General features: G+C 62.6%; 5 pseudogenes; all 5 read left to right on the plus strand.

Annotated features, from left to right (window-relative positions):
- Nucleotides 1-2,098: 2,098 nt before the first annotated feature.
- Nucleotides 2,099-2,217, plus strand: LOC142867876 (uncharacterized; annotated as a pseudogene).
- A 3,835-nt stretch (nt 2,218-6,052) lies between these two features.
- LOC142867877 (uncharacterized) lies at nt 6,053-6,171 on the plus strand (annotated as a pseudogene).
- A 3,833-nt stretch (nt 6,172-10,004) lies between these two features.
- Nucleotides 10,005-10,123, plus strand: LOC142867873 (uncharacterized; annotated as a pseudogene).
- A 3,832-nt stretch (nt 10,124-13,955) lies between these two features.
- On the plus strand, nt 13,956-14,074 carry LOC142867875 (uncharacterized; annotated as a pseudogene).
- A 3,833-nt stretch (nt 14,075-17,907) lies between these two features.
- Nucleotides 17,908-18,026, plus strand: LOC142867864 (uncharacterized; annotated as a pseudogene).
- Nucleotides 18,027-18,281: the final 255 nt, after the last annotated feature.

The raw sequence follows: 18,281 nt of genomic DNA on the forward strand, positions 1-18,281 counted from the left end.
GGGGCCCAGCCTGGTGTCTTCTCTGAGGCCCCGCGGCTGCCGCTCCCCGCAAGGGGATAGCCGCGGAGGTGGGGACCGCCTCCTCATGGGGACGTACACCCAGCTCTCCACGTCGGATTCCGGGGCTCTCTGTCCTGCCAGAAGGCCCAGCTGGCCTGCGGGTCCTTAGAGTGGCAAAAACATCCGAAAACTGAGATTGAGGGTCCGGTGGGTGTCTGCACTTTTGTGCTGGGCACCCCAGGGAGGCCCGGGGGCTGGCTGGACAACGCGGTCTGCTGGGCTGTGGGGGGGGGTTTGGAGGAGCAACTGATGCCCTTTGCACTTTGGGTAGCAAGTGTCTGAGGTGTCTCTGGGCCCTGTGCCATGTGGGGGCGGGGGCGGGGGCGGGGTGGGAGGAGGAGGAGGAGGAGGAGGAGGTGGGAAGGGCCATGGCCTGCAGTCGTGTTCCCCGGGGTGGCACAGCATGTGGCTTCTTCCACAGGCTGCTTGGCCTGGGCTCCCTGCACCTGGGACTTTGGAGGACTGGCCCTGTGCTTGCCAACACTTCCTGCAGGGACCCAGAGCTGGGAGGTTGCATCTCTCAGCCCTGGGTCGGGCAGAGCCCCAGCGGGCCATGCCCACAACCTCTCTCAGCACAGGTCCCCCAGAAGGCTCCTTTGGGACCAGGATTCTCTTGCGGGTGACTCTTTAAGGTCTGGCCCCTGGATGGAGGGGCACCAGGAGTAGAGGAGCAGGAAGGGGAAGGGGGTGGCCATGCGAGAGGACACTTTCAGGCCAAGTCCCAGCTTCAGCCTGATCCTCCTGGGAACCCCGGGGTGGACATCACACCTCCTGGTTGCCCCGCTCTGAGACAAGGAGCCGGGCTTCGCATTCCCACAGCAGCCAGTCGTGGGCTGAGGACACCTGGGGCGTTGGGAACTCCCTGGCTTCTCCTTGGATTAACATCTGGAGCTGCTTGTGAATTGTGCCGCCACACACACCCGAGTGCAGGTGTCTTCCGCACAGACTGCGGGCCTCGCTCTTCTGAATGCCGCTAGCTCGCCACCCACCCACGGGAGAACCTGGTCAGGGTACTTTCTCTCAGGGGCAGACTCTCATCCGGGCGGGCTACCGGTGTCTCTGTTTGCTCGTTTCTTTCTTCCATTTCGGGAAAGGCTTCCTTACTGGGTGTGGAAATCTCCTATGCCTTTCCTCGCCTATTCTGTCAGCTTTCAAATTCCCTTCGGTTGCCACCCTCACAGATGGATTAGGAAACTCTTTGCGGTGCACTCATTAGTGAAATGACCTCAATGACGCTGGAATCCAATATCTAATCGCCGATTTTTAGCGAGTCCACACGCCAGGGTGGTTGGGGTCCAATGCAGCCCCGGCCAGGCCCAGGCCCCTTGGACTGGGCCACAGGAGGACACAGAGGAGGGTCCCGGCCCCCACGGTAGCGGTGCGGGCAGTTCTCCAAGGGCTTGGGTGTTTTCCAGAGGGAGGAGATGGAGGGGACTGATTTCTTCAGCGCCCCACAAACCACGCCACCCCACCCCACCCATGGGACACATCCGGAGAGAGAGAGAGAGAGAGACGCCCCATACACTCGCTCCGCTCCCCCGTGCGCTGTGCCCCAGACCTGGCCCGGGGGAATAGGCGGCTGCCGGGCCACAGGGTGGGGGGAGCAGCTGAAAGGGGTTGTGGGGGAGGGCGGCCCCTGGCTGGGGTCAAAGGGCGAGCGACCCGCCCGCCCGTGCGCAGTCAGCGGCCCCGGCGCGCTGGGGGTGGGGGGCGGGGAGGTGAAGGAGGCCAGGCGAGGAGAGGAGGAGGGGGGCTGGAAGGTCTCCACCTTGGCGGGTCCAGCCGTGGAGGCGCATCTTGTGTGAGTGTGAGTGAGTGAGTGAGTGTGAGTGTGAGTGTGTGTGTATAGAGAGACAGCCCCCAACCCCGGCCCGCCGCTCCCTGCCCGCCCCGCCTGTCACCCCCGTCCCTCGGAGCCCGCCGGACCCGGCCGGCGAACTCAACAGGCCGGGCCCGGCGCGGGGCCTGGGGCGGGAGGAGGCGGCGGGGAAGCGCAGAGAGGCTCGGCTTCTTGAGCGGGGCAGGGGCGCCCTCCGCCGTCCACGGCCACACCACCCCGAACGCGCCCGATCTCGTCTGGTCTCGGAAGCTAAGCAGGGTCGGGCCTGGTTAGAACTTGGATGGGAGACCGCCCGGGAATACCGGGTGCCTTAGGCTTCTTCTTCTTTTTTTTTTTTTTTTTTTTGCCTCTGGTTCTGTCGCGTTTCTGGGAGTGCGGGGGGCGGCCCGGGGTGGGGGTGACCCCCACCCTCAGCGCCCGCCGCGGTGCCTGGCGCCCCAGACCGCACCGTGGGGCCTCCTCTTGTCCCGAGCCGCGAAACCGCCGCCAAGCGGCAGCATGCGTGGCTTCTGGACTGTCAGGTCTCAGACCAAAGGTCTGCTCTGTGGGAACCGACACGCTGGAGGAAACCTTGAGAGTCTGAGAGGGGAGGGAGTTCCAGAAGAAGGCCAGGATGTCATTTTGAGGGACTATGTGACCAGAACTCGTCCCGTTGCTTTTGGGGTTCTATGGGCTACACGTAGGAATCTTTGGTGGTGGCACCTGATGTTGGGGGATCCGGAGTCACACCCAGACCTGCTCCACAGGCCTCCTTTTACTTTTCTCTTCGGATTCATTTTTTTTTTTTTTTTTTTGAGACAGAGTCTCGGTTTGTTGCCCAGGATAGAGTGAGTGCCGTGGCGTCAGCCTAGCTCACAGCAACTTCAAACTCCTGGGCTCGAGTGATCCTTCTGCCTCAGCCTCCCGGGTAGCTGGGACTGCAGGCATGCGCCACCATGCCCCGCTAATTTTTTATATATATATCAGTTGGCCAATTAATTTCTTTCTATTTATAGTAGAGACGGGGTCTCGCTCTTGCTCAGGCTGGTTTTGAACGCCTGACCTTGAGCAATCCGCCCGCCTAGGCCTCCCAAGAGCTAGGATTACAGGCGTGAGCCACAGCGCCCGGCCGGATTCATTATTTTTAAAAAGTGTCTCTTATCTCTATTATTGCATTTTCTTTTCTCTCTCTTTTCAAGCAGATGATGGGAGTCCAATATTAAGGTGACATGTGTTGCCCGTGCCCCCCTCCCCCCCCCCGTGTTCTTATTCATTTACCTCTCATGTTGTTCCAGCATATTGTGGGGGCACCAATGTTAAGGTCGGGTGCGTTGCCCTCTCCCAGCCTCCCCCCTCGGGTCAGAGCTTCAAGTGCGCCCATCCCCCAGTCGGTGCGCACCCACCCCATTCCTAATGGATGTGTATGCCCATCCCCTCCCCCCACCCGCCCGACACCCACCCGATGAAGGTGATTCCTCTGTGTCCACTTAGGTATCCATCGGTTCGTACCCATTTGCTGGTGAGCGCGAGCACGTGGTGCTCGTGTGTCCATTCTTGGGATACTTGGCTTACTGGAACGGGTTCCAGCTCTGGCCAGGAGAACCACGAGAGGTGCCCCCTCACCGCTGCTCCTCATAGCCGAATAGCACTCCGTGGTGTCCACGCGCCACATTTTATTTACCCACTCGTGGGTCGATGGGCACTCGGGTGGCTTCCAGGTCTTTGCGATTGTGACTTGTGCCCTGACTCTAACCCTAACCCTTACCCAGCCCGTCTCCTCCACGGCCCCTGCCTGACTGACTCCTTCCCGCCCGGCCTGTCACCTGTCACCGTCCTCTGCCCCTGCCTGACACGCTCCTCCCCGCCCGGGCCGTCACCGTCCTCGGCCCCTGCCTGACGGGGCTCCTCCGTCGCCTGGGCCTTCCAAGGGCTTGGTGTGGACGCTGGTTCCAGGACGCCCTCCCAGGAACCCGGTAGCAGGGCGGCCGCAGCGTCTCTCGCGCCACCCAACCGTCCGCCGGCTGGCCGCCGTCGCTAAGTGGCCTGCGGGGGACTTGCTCCCGCTGTGCCGTGGGGGCCCAGCCTGGTGTCTTCTCTGAGGCCCCGCGGCTGCCGCTCCCCGCAAGGGGATAGCCGCGGAGGTGGGGACCGCCTCCTCATGGGGACGTACACCCAGCTCTCCACGTCGGATTCCGGGGCTCTCTGTCCTGCCAGAAGGCCCAGCTGGCCTGCGGGTCCTTAGAGTGGCAAAAACATCCGAAAACTGAGATTGAGGGTCCGGTGGGTGTCTGCACTTTTGTGCTGGGCACCCCAGGGAGGCCCGGGGGCTGGCTGGACAACGCGGTCTGCTGGGCTGTGGGGGGGGGTTTGGAGGAGCAACTGATGCCCTTTGCACTTTGGGTAGCAAGTGTCTGAGGTGTCTCTGGGCCCTGTGCCATGTGGGGGCGGGGGCGGGGGCGGGGTGGGAGGAGGAGGAGGAGGAGGAGGAGGTGGGAAGGGCCATGGCCTGCAGTCGTGTTCCCCGGGGTGGCACAGCATGTGGCTTCTTCCACAGGCTGCTTGGCCTGGGCTCCCTGCACCTGGGACTTTGGAGGACTGGCCCTGTGCTTGCCAACACTTCCTGCAGGGACCCAGAGCTGGGAGGTTGCATCTCTCAGCCCTGGGTCGGGCAGAGCCCCAGCGGGCCATGCCCACAACCTCTCTCAGCACAGGTCCCCCAGAAGGCTCCTTTGGGACCAGGATTCTCTTGCGGGTGACTCTTTAAGGTCTGGCCCCTGGATGGAGGGGCACCAGGAGTAGAGGAGCAGGAAGGGGAAGGGGGTGGCCATGCGAGAGGACACTTTCAGGCCAAGTCCCAGCTTCAGCCTGATCCTCCTGGGAACCCCGGGGTGGACATCACACCTCCTGGTTGCCCCGCTCTGAGACAAGGAGCCGGGCTTCGCATTCCCACAGCAGCCAGTCGTGGGCTGAGGACACCTGGGGCGTTGGGAACTCCCTGGCTTCTCCTTGGATTAACATCTGGAGCTGCTTGTGAATTGTGCCGCCACACACACCCGAGTGCAGGTGTCTTCCGCACAGACTGCGGGCCTCGCTCTTCTGAATGCCGCTAGCTCGCCACCCACCCACGGGAGAACCTGGTCAGGGTACTTTCTCTCAGGGGCAGACTCTCATCCGGGCGGGCTACCGGTGTCTCTGTTTGCTCGTTTCTTTCTTCCATTTCGGGAAAGGCTTCCTTACTGGGTGTGGAAATCTCCTATGCCTTTCCTCGCCTATTCTGTCAGCTTTCAAATTCCCTTCGGTTGCCACCCTCACAGATGGATTAGGAAACTCTTTGCGGTGCACTCATTAGTGAAATGACCTCAATGACGCTGGAATCCAATATCTAATCGCCGATTTTTAGCGAGTCCACACGCCAGGGTGGTTGGGGTCCAATGCAGCCCCGGCCAGGCCCAGGCCCCTTGGACTGGGCCACAGGAGGACACAGAGGAGGGTCCCGGCCCCCACGGTAGCGGTGCGGGCAGTTCTCCAAGGGCTTGGGTGTTTTCCAGAGGGAGGAGATGGAGGGGACTGATTTCTTCAGCGCCCCACAAACCACGCCACCCCACCCCACCCATGGGACACATCCGGAGAGAGAGAGAGAGAGAGACGCCCCATACACTCGCTCCGCTCCCCCGTGCGCTGTGCCCCAGACCTGGCCCGGGGGAATAGGCGGCTGCCGGGCCACAGGGTGGGGGGAGCAGCTGAAAGGGGTTGTGGGGGAGGGCGGCCCCTGGCTGGGGTCAAAGGGCGAGCGACCCGCCCGCCCGTGCGCAGTCAGCGGCCCCGGCGCGCTGGGGGTGGGGGGCGGGGAGGTGAAGGAGGCCAGGCGAGGAGAGGAGGAGGGGGGCTGGAAGGTCTCCACCTTGGCGGGTCCAGCCGTGGAGGCGCATCTTGTGTGAGTGTGAGTGAGTGAGTGTGAGTGTGAGTGTGAGTGTGTGTGTATAGAGAGACAGCCCCCAACCCCGGCCCGCCGCTCCCTGCCCGCCCCGCCTGTCACCCCCGTCCCTCGGAGCCCGCCGGACCCGGCCGGCGAACTCAACAGGCCGGGCCCGGCGCGGGGCCTGGGGCGGGAGGAGGCGGCGGGGAAGCGCAGAGAGGCTCGGCTTCTTGAGCGGGGCAGGGGCGCCCTCCGCCGTCCACGGCCACACCACCCCGAACGCGCCCGATCTCGTCTGGTCTCGGAAGCTAAGCAGGGTCGGGCCTGGTTAGAACTTGGATGGGAGACCGCCCGGGAATACCGGGTGCCTTAGGCTTCTTCTTCTTTTTTTTTTTTTTTTTTTTGCCTCTGGTTCTGTCGCGTTTCTGGGAGTGCGGGGGGCGGCCCGGGGTGGGGGTGACCCCCACCCTCAGCGCCCGCCGCGGTGCCTGGCGCCCCAGACCGCACCGTGGGGCCTCCTCTTGTCCCGAGCCGCGAAACCGCCGCCAAGCGGCAGCATGCGTGGCTTCTGGACTGTCAGGTCTCAGACCAAAGGTCTGCTCTGTGGGAACCGACACGCTGGAGGAAACCTTGAGAGTCTGAGAGGGGAGGGAGTTCCAGAAGAAGGCCAGGATGTCATTTTGAGGGACTATGTGACCAGAACTCGTCCCGTTGCTTTTGGGGTTCTATGGGCTACACGTAGGAATCTTTGGTGGTGGCACCTGATGTTGGGGGATCCGGAGTCACACCCAGACCTGCTCCACAGGCCTCCTTTTACTTTTCTCTTCGGATTCATTTTTTTTTTTTTTTTTTTTGAGACAGAGTCTCGGTTTGTTGCCCAGGATAGAGTGAGTGCCGTGGCGTCAGCCTAGCTCACAGCAACTTCAAACTCCTGGGCTCGAGTGATCCTTCTGCCTCAGCCTCCCGGGTAGCTGGGACTGCAGGCATGCGCCACCATGCCCCGCTAATTTTTTATATATATATCAGTTGGCCAATTAATTTCTTTCTATTTATAGTAGAGACGGGGTCTCGCTCTTGCTCAGGCTGGTTTTGAACGCCTGACCTTGAGCAATCCGCCCGCCTAGGCCTCCCAAGAGCTAGGATTACAGGCGTGAGCCACAGCGCCCGGCCGGATTCATTATTTTTAAAAAGTGTCTCTTATCTCTATTATTGCATTTTCTTTTCTCTCTCTTTTCAAGCAGATGATGGGAGTCCAATATTAAGGTGACATGTGTTGCCCGTGCCCCCCTCCCCCCCCCCGTGTTCTTATTCATTTACCTCTCATGTTGTTCCAGCATATTGTGGGGGCACCAATGTTAAGGTCGGGTGCGTTGCCCTCTCCCAGCCTCCCCCCTCGGGTCAGAGCTTCAAGTGCGCCCATCCCCCAGTCGGTGCGCACCCACCCCATTCCTAATGGATGTGTATGCCCATCCCCTCCCCCCACCCGCCCGACACCCACCCGATGAAGGTGATTCCTCTGTGTCCACTTAGGTATCCATCGGTTCGTACCCATTTGCTGGTGAGCGCGAGCACGTGGTGCTCGTGTGTCCATTCTTGGGATACTTGGCTTACTGGAACGGGTTCCAGCTCTGGCCAGGAGAACCACGAGAGGTGCCCCCTCACCGCTGCTCCTCATAGCCGAATAGCACTCCGTGGTGTCCACGCGCCACATTTTATTTACCCACTCGTGGGTCGATGGGCACTCGGGTGGCTTCCAGGTCTTTGCGATTGTGACTTGTGCCCTGACTCTAACCCTAACCCTTACCCAGCCCGTCTCCTCCACGGCCCCTGCCTGACTGACTCCTTCCCGCCCGGCCTGTCACCTGTCACCGTCCTCTGCCCCTGCCTGACACGCTCCTCCCCGCCCGGGCCGTCACCGTCCTCGGCCCCTGCCTGACGGGGCTCCTCCGTCGCCTGGGCCTTCCAAGGGCTTGGTGTGGACGCTGGTTCCAGGACGCCCTCCCAGGAACCCGGTAGCAGGGCGGCCGCAGCGTCTCTCGCGCAACCCAACCGTCCGCCGGCTGGCCGCCGTCGCTAAGTGGCCTGCGGGGGACTTGCTCCCGCTGTGCCGTGGGGGCCCAGCCTGGTGTCTTCTCTGAGGCCCCGCGGCTGCCGCTCCCCGCAAGGGGATAGCCGCGGAGGTGGGGACCGCCTCCTCATGGGGACGTACACCCAGCTCTCCACGTCGGATTCCGGGGCTCTCTGTCCTGCCAGAAGGCCCAGCTGGCCTGCGGGTCCTTAGAGTGGCAAAAACATCCGAAAACTGAGATTGAGGGTCCGGTGGGTGTCTGCACTTTTGTGCTGGGCACCCCAGGGAGGCCCGGGGGCTGGCTGGACAACGCGGTCTGCTGGGCTGTGGGGGGGGGTTTGGAGGAGCAACTGATGCCCTTTGCACTTTGGGTAGCAAGTGTCTGAGGTGTCTCTGGGCCCTGTGCCATGTGGGGGCGGGGGCGGGGGCGGGGTGGGAGGAGGAGGAGGAGGAGGAGGAGGTGGGAAGGGCCGTGGCCTGCAGTCGTGTTCCCCGGGGTGGCACAGCATGTGGCTTCTTCCACAGGCTGCTTGGCCTGGGCTCCCTGCACCTGGGACTTTGGAGGACTGGCCCTGTGCTTGCCAACACTTCCTGCAGGGACCCAGAGCTGGGAGGTTGCATCTCTCAGCCCTGGGTCGGGCAGAGCCCCAGCGGGCCATGCCCACAACCTCTCTCAGCACAGGTCCCCCAGAAGGCTCCTTTGGGACCAGGATTCTCTTGCGGGTGACTCTTTAAGGTCTGGCCCCTGGATGGAGGGGCACCAGGAGTAGAGGAGCAGGAAGGGGAAGGGGGTGGCCATGCGAGAGGACACTTTCAGGCCAAGTCCCAGCTTCAGCCTGATCCTCCTGGGAACCCCGGGGTGGACATCACACCTCCTGGTTGCCCCGCTCTGAGACAAGGAGCCGGGCTTCGCATTCCCACAGCAGCCAGTCGTGGGCTGAGGACACCTGGGGCGTTGGGAACTCCCTGGCTTCTCCTTGGATTAACATCTGGAGCTGCTTGTGAATTGTGCCGCCACACACACCCGAGTGCAGGTGTCTTCCGCACAGACTGCGGGCCTCGCTCTTCTGAATGCCGCTAGCTCGCCACCCACCCACGGGAGAACCTGGTCAGGGTACTTTCTCTCAGGGGCAGACTCTCATCCGGGCGGGCTACCGGTGTCTCTGTTTGCTCGTTTCTTTCTTCCATTTCGGGAAAGGCTTCCTTACTGGGTGTGGAAATCTCCTATGCCTTTCCTCGCCTATTCTGTCAGCTTTCAAATTCCCTTCGGTTGCCACCCTCACAGATGGATTAGGAAACTCTTTGCGGTGCACTCATTAGTGAAATGACCTCAATGACGCTGGAATCCAATATCTAATCGCCGATTTTTAGCGAGTCCACACGCCAGGGTGGTTGGGGTCCAATGCAGCCCCGGCCAGGCCCAGGCCCCTTGGACTGGGCCACAGGAGGACACAGAGGAGGGTCCCGGCCCCCACGGTAGCGGTGCGGGCAGTTCTCCAAGGGCTTGGGTGTTTTCCAGAGGGAGGAGATGGAGGGGACTGATTTCTTCAGCGCCCCACAAACCACGCCACCCCACCCCACCCATGGGACACATCCGGAGAGAGAGAGAGAGAGAGACGCCCCATACACTCGCTCCGCTCCCCCGTGCGCTGTGCCCCAGACCTGGCCCGGGGGAATAGGCGGCTGCCGGGCCACAGGGTGGGGGGAGCAGCTGAAAGGGGTTGTGGGGGAGGGCGGCCCCTGGCTGGGGTCAAAGGGCGAGCGACCCGCCCGCCCGTGCGCAGTCAGCGGCCCCGGCGCGCTGGGGGTGGGGGGCGGGGAGGTGAAGGAGGCCAGGCGAGGAGAGGAGGAGGGGGGCTGGAAGGTCTCCACCTTGGCGGGTCCAGCCGTGGAGGCGCATCTTGTGTGAGTGTGAGTGAGTGAGTGAGTGTGAGTGTGAGTGTGTGTGTATAGAGAGACAGCCCCCAACCCCGGCCCGCCGCTCCCTGCCCGCCCCGCCTGTCACCCCCGTCCCTCGGAGCCCGCCGGACCCGGCCGGCGAACTCACAGGCCGGGCCCGGCGCGGGGCCTGGGGCGGGAGGAGGCGGCGGGGAAGCGCAGAGAGGCTCGGCTTCTTGAGCGGGGCAGGGGCGCCCTCCGCCGTCCACGGCCACACCACCCCGAACGCGCCCGATCCCGTCTGGTCTCGGAAGCTAAGCAGGGTCGGGCCTGGTTAGAACTTGGATGGGAGACCGCCCGGGAATACCGGGTGCCTTAGGCTTCTTCTTCTTTTTTTTTTTTTTTTTTTTGCCTCTGGTTCTGTCGCGTTTCTGGGAGTGCGGGGGGCGGCCCGGGGTGGGGGTGACCCCCACCCTCAGCGCCCGCCGCGGTGCCTGGCGCCCCAGACCGCACCGTGGGGCCTCCTCTTGTCCCGAGCCGCGAAACCGCCGCCAAGCGGCAGCATGCGTGGCTTCTGGACTGTCAGGTCTCAGACCAAAGGTCTGCTCTGTGGGAACCGACACGCTGGAGGAAACCTTGAGAGTCTGAGAGGGGAGGGAGTTCCAGAAGAAGGCCAGGATGTCATTTTGAGGGACTATGTGACCAGAACTCGTCCCGTTGCTTTTGGGGTTCTATGGGCTACACGTAGGAATCTTTGGTGGTGGCACCTGATGTTGGGGGATCCGGAGTCACACCCAGACCTGCTCCACAGGCCTCCTTTTACTTTTCTCTTCGGATTCATTTTTTTTTTTTTTTTTTGAGACAGAGTCTCGGTTTGTTGCCCAGGCTAGAGTGAGTGCCGTGGCGTCAGCCTAGCTCACAGCAACTTCAAACTCCTGGGCTCGAGTGATCCTTCTGCCTCAGCCTCCCGGGTAGCTGGGACTGCAGGCATGCGCCACCATGCCCCGCTAATTTTTTATATATATATTAGTTGGCCAATTAATTTCTTTCTATTTATAGTAGAGACGGGGTCTCGCTCTTGCTCAGGCTGGTTTTGAACGCCTGACCTTGAGCAATCCGCCCGCCTAGGCCTCCCAAGAGCTAGGATTACAGGCGTGAGCCACAGCGCCCGGCCGGATTCATTATTTTTAAAAAGTGTCTCTTATCTCTATTATTGCATTTTCTTTTCTCTCTCTTTTCAAGCAGATGATGGGAGTCCAATATTAAGGTGACATGTGTTGCCCGTGCCCCCCTCCCCCCCCCCCGTGTTCTTATTCATTTACCTCTCATGTTGTTCCAGCATATTGTGGGGGCACCAATGTTAAGGTCGGGTGCGTTGCCCTCTCCCAGCCTCCCCCCTCGGGTCAGAGCTTCAAGTGCGCCCATCCCCCAGTCGGTGCGCACCCACCCCATTCCTAATGGATGTGTATGCCCATCCCCTCCCCCCACCCGCCCGACACCCACCCGATGAAGGTGATTCCTCTGTGTCCACTTAGGTATCCATCGGTTCGTACCCATTTGCTGGTGAGCGCGAGCACGTGGTGCTCGTGTGTCCATTCTTGGGATACTTGGCTTACTGGAACGGGTTCCAGCTCTGGCCAGGAGAACCACGAGAGGTGCCCCCTCACCGCTGCTCCTCATAGCCGAATAGCACTCCGTGGTGTCCACGCGCCACATTTTATTTACCCACTCGTGGGTCGATGGGCACTCGGGTGGCTTCCAGGTCTTTGCGATTGTGACTTGTGCCCTGACTCTAACCCTAACCCTTACCCAGCCCGTCTCCTCCACGGCCCCTGCCTGACTGACTCCTTCCCGCCCGGCCTGTCACCTGTCACCGTCCTCTGCCCCTGCCTGACACGCTCCTCCCCGCCCGGGCCGTCACCGTCCTCGGCCCCTGCCTGACGGGGCTCCTCCGTCGCCTGGGCCTTCCAAGGGCTTGGTGTGGACGCTGGTTCCAGGACGCCCTCCCAGGAACCCGGTAGCAGGGCGGCCGCAGCGTCTCTCGCGCAACCCAACCGTCCGCCGGCTGGCCGCCGTCGCTAAGTGGCCTGCGGGGGACTTGCTCCCGCTGTGCCGTGGGGGCCCAGCCTGGTGTCTTCTCTGAGGCCCCGCGGCTGCCGCTCCCCGCAAGGGGATAGCCGCGGAGGTGGGGACCGCCTCCTCATGGGGACGTACACCCAGCTCTCCACGTCGGATTCCGGGGCTCTCTGTCCTGCCAGAAGGCCCAGCTGGCCTGCGGGTCCTTAGAGTGGCAAAAACATCCGAAAACTGAGATTGAGGGTCCGGTGGGTGTCTGCACTTTTGTGCTGGGCACCCCAGGGAGGCCCGGGGGCTGGCTGGACAACGCGGTCTGCTGGGCTGTGGGGGGGGGTTTGGAGGAGCAACTGATGCCCTTTGCACTTTGGGTAGCAAGTGTCTGAGGTGTCTCTGGGCCCTGTGCCATGTGGGGGCGGGGGCGGGGGCGGGGTGGGAGGAGGAGGAGGAGGAGGAGGAGGTGGGAAGGGCCGTGGCCTGCAGTCGTGTTCCCCGGGGTGGCACAGCATGTGGCTTCTTCCACAGGCTGCTTGGCCTGGGCTCCCTGCACCTGGGACTTTGGAGGACTGGCCCTGTGCTTGCCAACACTTCCTGCAGGGACCCAGAGCTGGGAGGTTGCATCTCTCAGCCCTGGGTCGGGCAGAGCCCCAGCGGGCCATGCCCACAACCTCTCTCAGCACGGGTCCCCCAGAAGGCTCCTTTGGGACCAGGATTCTCTTGCGGGTGACTCTTTAAGGTCTGGCCCCTGGATGGAGGGGCACCAGGAGTAGAGGAGCAGGAAGGGGAAGGGGGTGGCCATGCGAGAGGACACTTTCAGGCCAAGTCCCAGCTTCAGCCTGATCCTCCTGGGAACCCCGGGGTGGACATCACACCTCCTGGTTGCCCCGCTCTGAGACAAGGAGCCGGGCTTCGCATTCCCACAGCAGCCAGTCGTGGGCTGAGGACACCTGGGGCGTTGGGAACTCCCTGGCTTCTCCTTGGATTAACATCTGGAGCTGCTTGTGAATTGTGCCGCCACACACACCCGAGTGCAGGTGTCTTCCGCACAGACTGCGGGCCTCGCTCTTCTGAATGCCGCTAGCTCGCCACCCACCCACGGGAGAACCTGGTCAGGGTACTTTCTCTCAGGGGCAGACTCTCATCCGGGCGGGCTACCGGTGTCTCTGTTTGCTCGTTTCTTTCTTCCATTTCGGGAAAGGCTTCCTTACTGGGTGTGGAAATCTCCTATGCCTTTCCTCGCCTATTCTGTCAGCTTTCAAATTCCCTTCGGTTGCCACCCTCACAGATGGATTAGGAAACTCTTTGCGGTGCACTCATTAGTGAAATGACCTCAATGACGCTGGAATCCAATATCTAATCGCCGATTTTTAGCGAGTCCACACGCCAGGGTGGTTGGGGTCCAATGCAGCCCCGGCCAGGCCCAGGCCCCTTGGACTGGGCCACAGGAGGACACAGAGGAGGGTCCCGGCCCCCACGGTAGCGGTGCGGGCAGTTCTCCAAGGGCTTGGGTGTTTTCCAGAGGGAGGAGATGGAGGGGACTGATTTCTTCAGCGCCCCACAAACCACGCCACCCCACCCCACCCATGGGACACATCCGGAGAGAGAGAGAGAGAGAGACGCCCCATACACTCGCTCCGCTCCCCCGTGCGCTGTGCCCCAGACCTGGCCCGGGGGAATAGGCGGCTGCCGGGCCACAGGGTGGGGGGAGCAGCTGAAAGGGGTTGTGGGGGAGGGCGGCCCCTGGCTGGGGTCAAAGGGCGAGCGACCCGCCCGCCCGTGCGCAGTCAGCGGCCCCGGCGCGCTGGGGGTGGGGGGCGGGGAGGTGAAGGAGGCCAGGCGAGGAGAGGAGGAGGGGGGCTGGAAGGTCTCCACCTTGGCGGGTCCAGCCGTGGAGGCGCATCTTGTGTGAGTGTGAGTGAGTGAGTGAGTGTGAGTGTGAGTGTGTGTGTATAGAGAGACAGCCCCCAACCCCGGCCCGCCGCTCCCTGCCCGCCCCGCCTGTCACCCCCGTCCCTCGGAGCCCGCCGGACCCGGCCGGCGAACTCACAGGCCGGGCCCGGCGCGGGGCCTGGGGCGGGAGGAGGCGGCGGGGAAGCGCAGAGAGGCTCGGCTTCTTGAGCGGGGCAGGGGCGCCCTCCGCCGTCCACGGCCACACCACCCCGAACGCGCCCGATCCCGTCTGGTCTCGGAAGCTAAGCAGGGTCGGGCCTGGTTAGAACTTGGATGGGAGACCGCCCGGGAATACCGGGTGCCTTAGGCTTCTTCTTCTTTTTTTTTTTTTTTTTTTTGCCTCTGGTTCTGTCGCGTTTCTGGGAGTGCGGGGGGCGGCCCGGGGTGGGGGTGACCCCCACCCTCAGCGCCCGCCGCGGTGCCTGGCGCCCCAGACCGCACCGTGGGGCCTCCTCTTGTCCCGAGCCGCGAAACCGCCGCCAAGCGGCAGCATGCGTGGCTTCTGGACTGTCAGGTCTCAGACCAAAGGTCTGCTCTGTGGGAACCGACACGCTGGAGGAAACCTTGAGAGTCTGAGAGGGGAGGGAGTTCCAGAAGAAGGCCAGGATGTCATTTTGAGGGACTATGTGACCAGAACTCGTCCCGTTGCTTTTGGGGTTCTATGGGCTACACGTAGGAATCTTTGGTGGTGGCACCTGATGTTGGGGGATCCGGAGTCACACCCAGACCTGCTCCACAGGCCTCCTTTTACTTTTCTCTTCGGATTCATTTTTTTTTTTTTTTTTTGAGACAGAGTCTCGGTTTGTTGCCCAGGATAGAGTGAGTGCCGTGGCGTCAGCCTAGCTCACAGCAACTTCAAACTCCTGGGCTCGAGTGATCCTTCTGCCTCAGCCTCCCGGGTAGCTGGGACTGCAGGCATGCGCCACCATGCCCCGCTAATTTTTTATATATATATCAGTTGGCCAATTAATTTCTTTCTATTTATAGTAGAGACGGGGTCTCGCTCTTGCTCAGGCTGGTTTTGAACGCCTGACCTTGAGCAATCCGCCCGCCTAGGCCTCCCAAGAGCTAGGATTACAGGCGTGAGCCACAGCGCCCGGCCGGATTCATTATTTTTAAAAAGTGTCTCTTATCTCTATTATTGCATTTTCTTTTCTCTCTCTTTTCAAGCAGATGATGGGAGTCCAATATTAAGGTGACATGTGTTGCCCGTGCCCCCCTCCCCCCCCCCCCGTGTTCTTATTCATTTACCTCTCATGTTGTTCCAGCATATTGTGGGGGCACCAATGTTAAGGTCGGGTGCGTTGCCCTCTCCCAGCCTCCCCCCTCGGGTCAGAGCTTCAAGTGCGCCCATCCCCCAGTCGGTGCGCACCCACCCCATTCCTAATGGATGTGTATGCCCATCCCCTCCCCCCACCCGCCCGACACCCACCCGATGAAGGTGATTCCTCTGTGTCCACTTAGGTATCCATCGGTTCGTACCCATTTGCTGGTGAGCGCGAGCACGTGGTGCTCGTGTGTCCATTCTTGGGATACTTGGCTTACTGGAACGGGTTCCAGCTCTGGCCAGGAGAACCACGAGAGGTGCCCCCTCACCGCTGCTCCTCATAGCCGAATAGCACTCCGTGGTGTCCACGCGCCACATTTTATTTACCCACTCGTGGGTCGATGGGCACTCGGGTGGCTTCCAGGTCTTTGCGATTGTGACTTGTGCCCTGACTCTAACCCTAACCCTTACCCAGCCCGTCTCCTCCACGGCCCCTGCCTGACTGACTCCTTCCCGCCCGGCCTGTCACCTGTCACCGTCCTCTGCCCCTGCCTGACACGCTCCTCCCCGCCCGGGCCGTCACCGTCCTCGGCCCCTGCCTGACGGGGCTCCTCCGTCGCCTGGGCCTTCCAAGGGCTTGGTGTGGACGCTGGTTCCAGGACGCCCTCCCAGGAACCCGGTAGCAGGGCGGCCGCAGCGTCTCTCGCGCCACCCAACCGTCCGCCGGCTGGCCGCCGTCGCTAAGTGGCCTGCGGGGGACTTGCTCCCGCTGTGCCGTGGGGGCCCAGCCTGGTGTCTTCTCTGAGGCCCCGCGGCTGCCGCTCCCCGCAAGGGGATAGCCGCGGAGGTGGGGACCGCCTCCTCATGGGGACGTACACCCAGCTCTCCACGTCGGATTCCGGGGCTCTCTGTCCTGCCAGAAGGCCCAGCTGGCCTGCGGGTCCTTAGAGTGGCAAAAACATCCGAAAACTGAGATTGAGGGTCCGGTGGGTGTCTGCACTTTTGTGCTGGGCACCCCAGGGAGGCCCGGGGGCTGGCTGGACAACGCGGTCTGCTGGGCTGTGGGGGGGGGTTTGGAGGAGCAACTGATGCCCTTTGCACTTTGGGTAGCAAGTGTCTGAGGTGTCTCTGGGCCCTGTGCCATGTGGGGGCGGGGGCGGGGGCGGGGTGGGAGGAGGAGGAGGAGGAGGAGGAGGTGGGAAGGGCCGTGGCCTGCAGTCGTGTTCCCCGGGGTGGCACAGCATGTGGCTTCTTCCACAGGCTGCTTGGCCTGGGCTCCCTGCACCTGGGACTTTGGAGGACTGGCCCTGTGCTTGCCAACACTTCCTGCAGGGACCCAGAGCTGGGAGGTTGCATCTCTCAGCCCTGGGTCGGGCAGAGCCCCAGCGGGCCATGCCCACAACCTCTCTCAGCACGGGTCCCCCAGAAGGCTCCTTTGGGACCAGGATTCTCTTGCGGGTGACTCTTTAAGGTCTGGCCCCTGGATGGAGGGGCACCAGGAGTAGAGGAGCAGGAAGGGGAAGGGGGTGGCCATGCGAGAGGACACTTTCAGGCCAAGTCCCAGCTTCAGCCTGATCCTCCTGGGAACCCCGGGGTGGACATCACACCTCCTGGTTGCCCCGCTCTGAGACAAGGAGCCGGGCTTCGCATTCCCACAGCAGCCAGTCGTGGGCTGAGGACACCTGGGGCGTTGGGAACTCCCTGGCTTCTCCTTGGATTAACATCTGGAGCTGCTTGTGAATTGTGCCGCCACACACACCCGAGTGCAGGTGTCTTCCGCACAGACTGCGGGCCTCGCTCTTCTGAATGCCGCTAGCTCGCCACCCACCCACGGGAGAACCTGGTCAGGGTACTTTCTCTCAGGGGCAGACTCTCATCCGGGCGGGCTACCGGTGTCTCTGTTTGCTCGTTTCTTTCTTCCATTTCGGGAAAGGCTTCCTTACTGGGTGTGGAAATCTCCTATGCCTTTCCTCGCCTATTCTGTCAGCTTTCAAATTCCCTTCGGTTGCCACCCTCACAGATGGATTAGGAAACTCTTTGCGGTGCACTCATTAGTGAAATGACCTCAATGACGCTGGAATCCAATATCTAATCGCCGATTTTTAGCGAGTCCACACGCCAGGGTGGTTGGGGTCCAATGCAGCCCCGGCCAGGCCCAGGCCCCTTGGACTGGGCCACAGGAGGACACAGAGGAGGGTCCCGGCCCCCACGGTAGCGGTGCGGGCAGTTCTCCAAGGGCTTGGGTGTTTTCCAGAGGGAGGAGATGGAGGGGACTGATTTCTTCAGCGCCCCACAAACCACGCCACCCCACCCCACCCATGGGACACATCCGGAGAGAGAGAGAGAGAGAGACGCCCCATACACTCGCTCCGCTCCCCCGTGCGCTGTGCCCCAGACCTGGCCCAGGGGAATAGGCGGCTGCCGGGCCACAGGGTGGGGGGAGCAGCTGAAAGGGGTTGTGGGGGAGGGCGGCCCCTGGCTGGGGTCAAAGGGCGAGCGACCCGCCCGCCCGTGCGCAGTCAGCGGCCCCGGCGCGCTGGGGGTGGGGGGCGGGGAGGTGAAGGAGGCCAGGCGAGGAGAGGAGGAGGGGGGCTGGAAGGTCTCCACCTTGGCGGGTCCAGCCGTGGAGGCGCATCTTGTGTGAGTGTGAGTGAGTGAGTGAGTGTGAGTGTGAGTGTGTGTGTATAGAGAGACAGCCCCCAACCCCGGCCCGCCGCTCCCTGCCCGCCCCGCCTGTCACCCCCGTCCCTCGGAGCCCGCCGGACCCGGCCGGCGAACTCACAGGCCGGGCCCGGCGCGGGGCCTGGGGCGGGAGGAGGCGGCGGGGAAGCGCAGAGAGGCTCGGCTTCTTGAGCGGGGCAGGGGCGCCCTCCGCCGTCTAGGGCCACACCACCCCGAACGCGCCCGATCCCGTCTGGTCTCGGAAGCTAAGCAGGGTCGGGCCTGGTTAGAACTTGGATGGGAGACCGCCCGGGAATACCGGGTGCCTTAGGCTTCTTCTTCTTTTTTTTTTTTTTTTTTTTGCCTCTGGTTCTGTCGCGTTTCTGGGAGTGCGGGGGGCGGCCCGGGGTGGGGGTGACCCCCACCCTCAGCGCCCGCCGCGGTGCCTGGCGCCCCAGACCGCACCGTGGGGCCTCCTCTTGTCCCGAGCCGCGAAACCGCCGCCAAGCGGCAGCATGCGTGGCTTCTGGACTGTCAGGTCTCAGACCAAAGGTCTGCTCTGTGGGAACCGACACGCTGGAGGAAACCT

This window comes from Microcebus murinus, unplaced genomic scaffold, assembly GCF_040939455.1.
Source record: "Microcebus murinus isolate Inina unplaced genomic scaffold, M.murinus_Inina_mat1.0 scaf022_hap2_Mmur4.0, whole genome shotgun sequence".
In the NCBI taxonomy this organism is placed as follows: Eukaryota; Metazoa; Chordata; class Mammalia; order Primates; family Cheirogaleidae; genus Microcebus; species Microcebus murinus.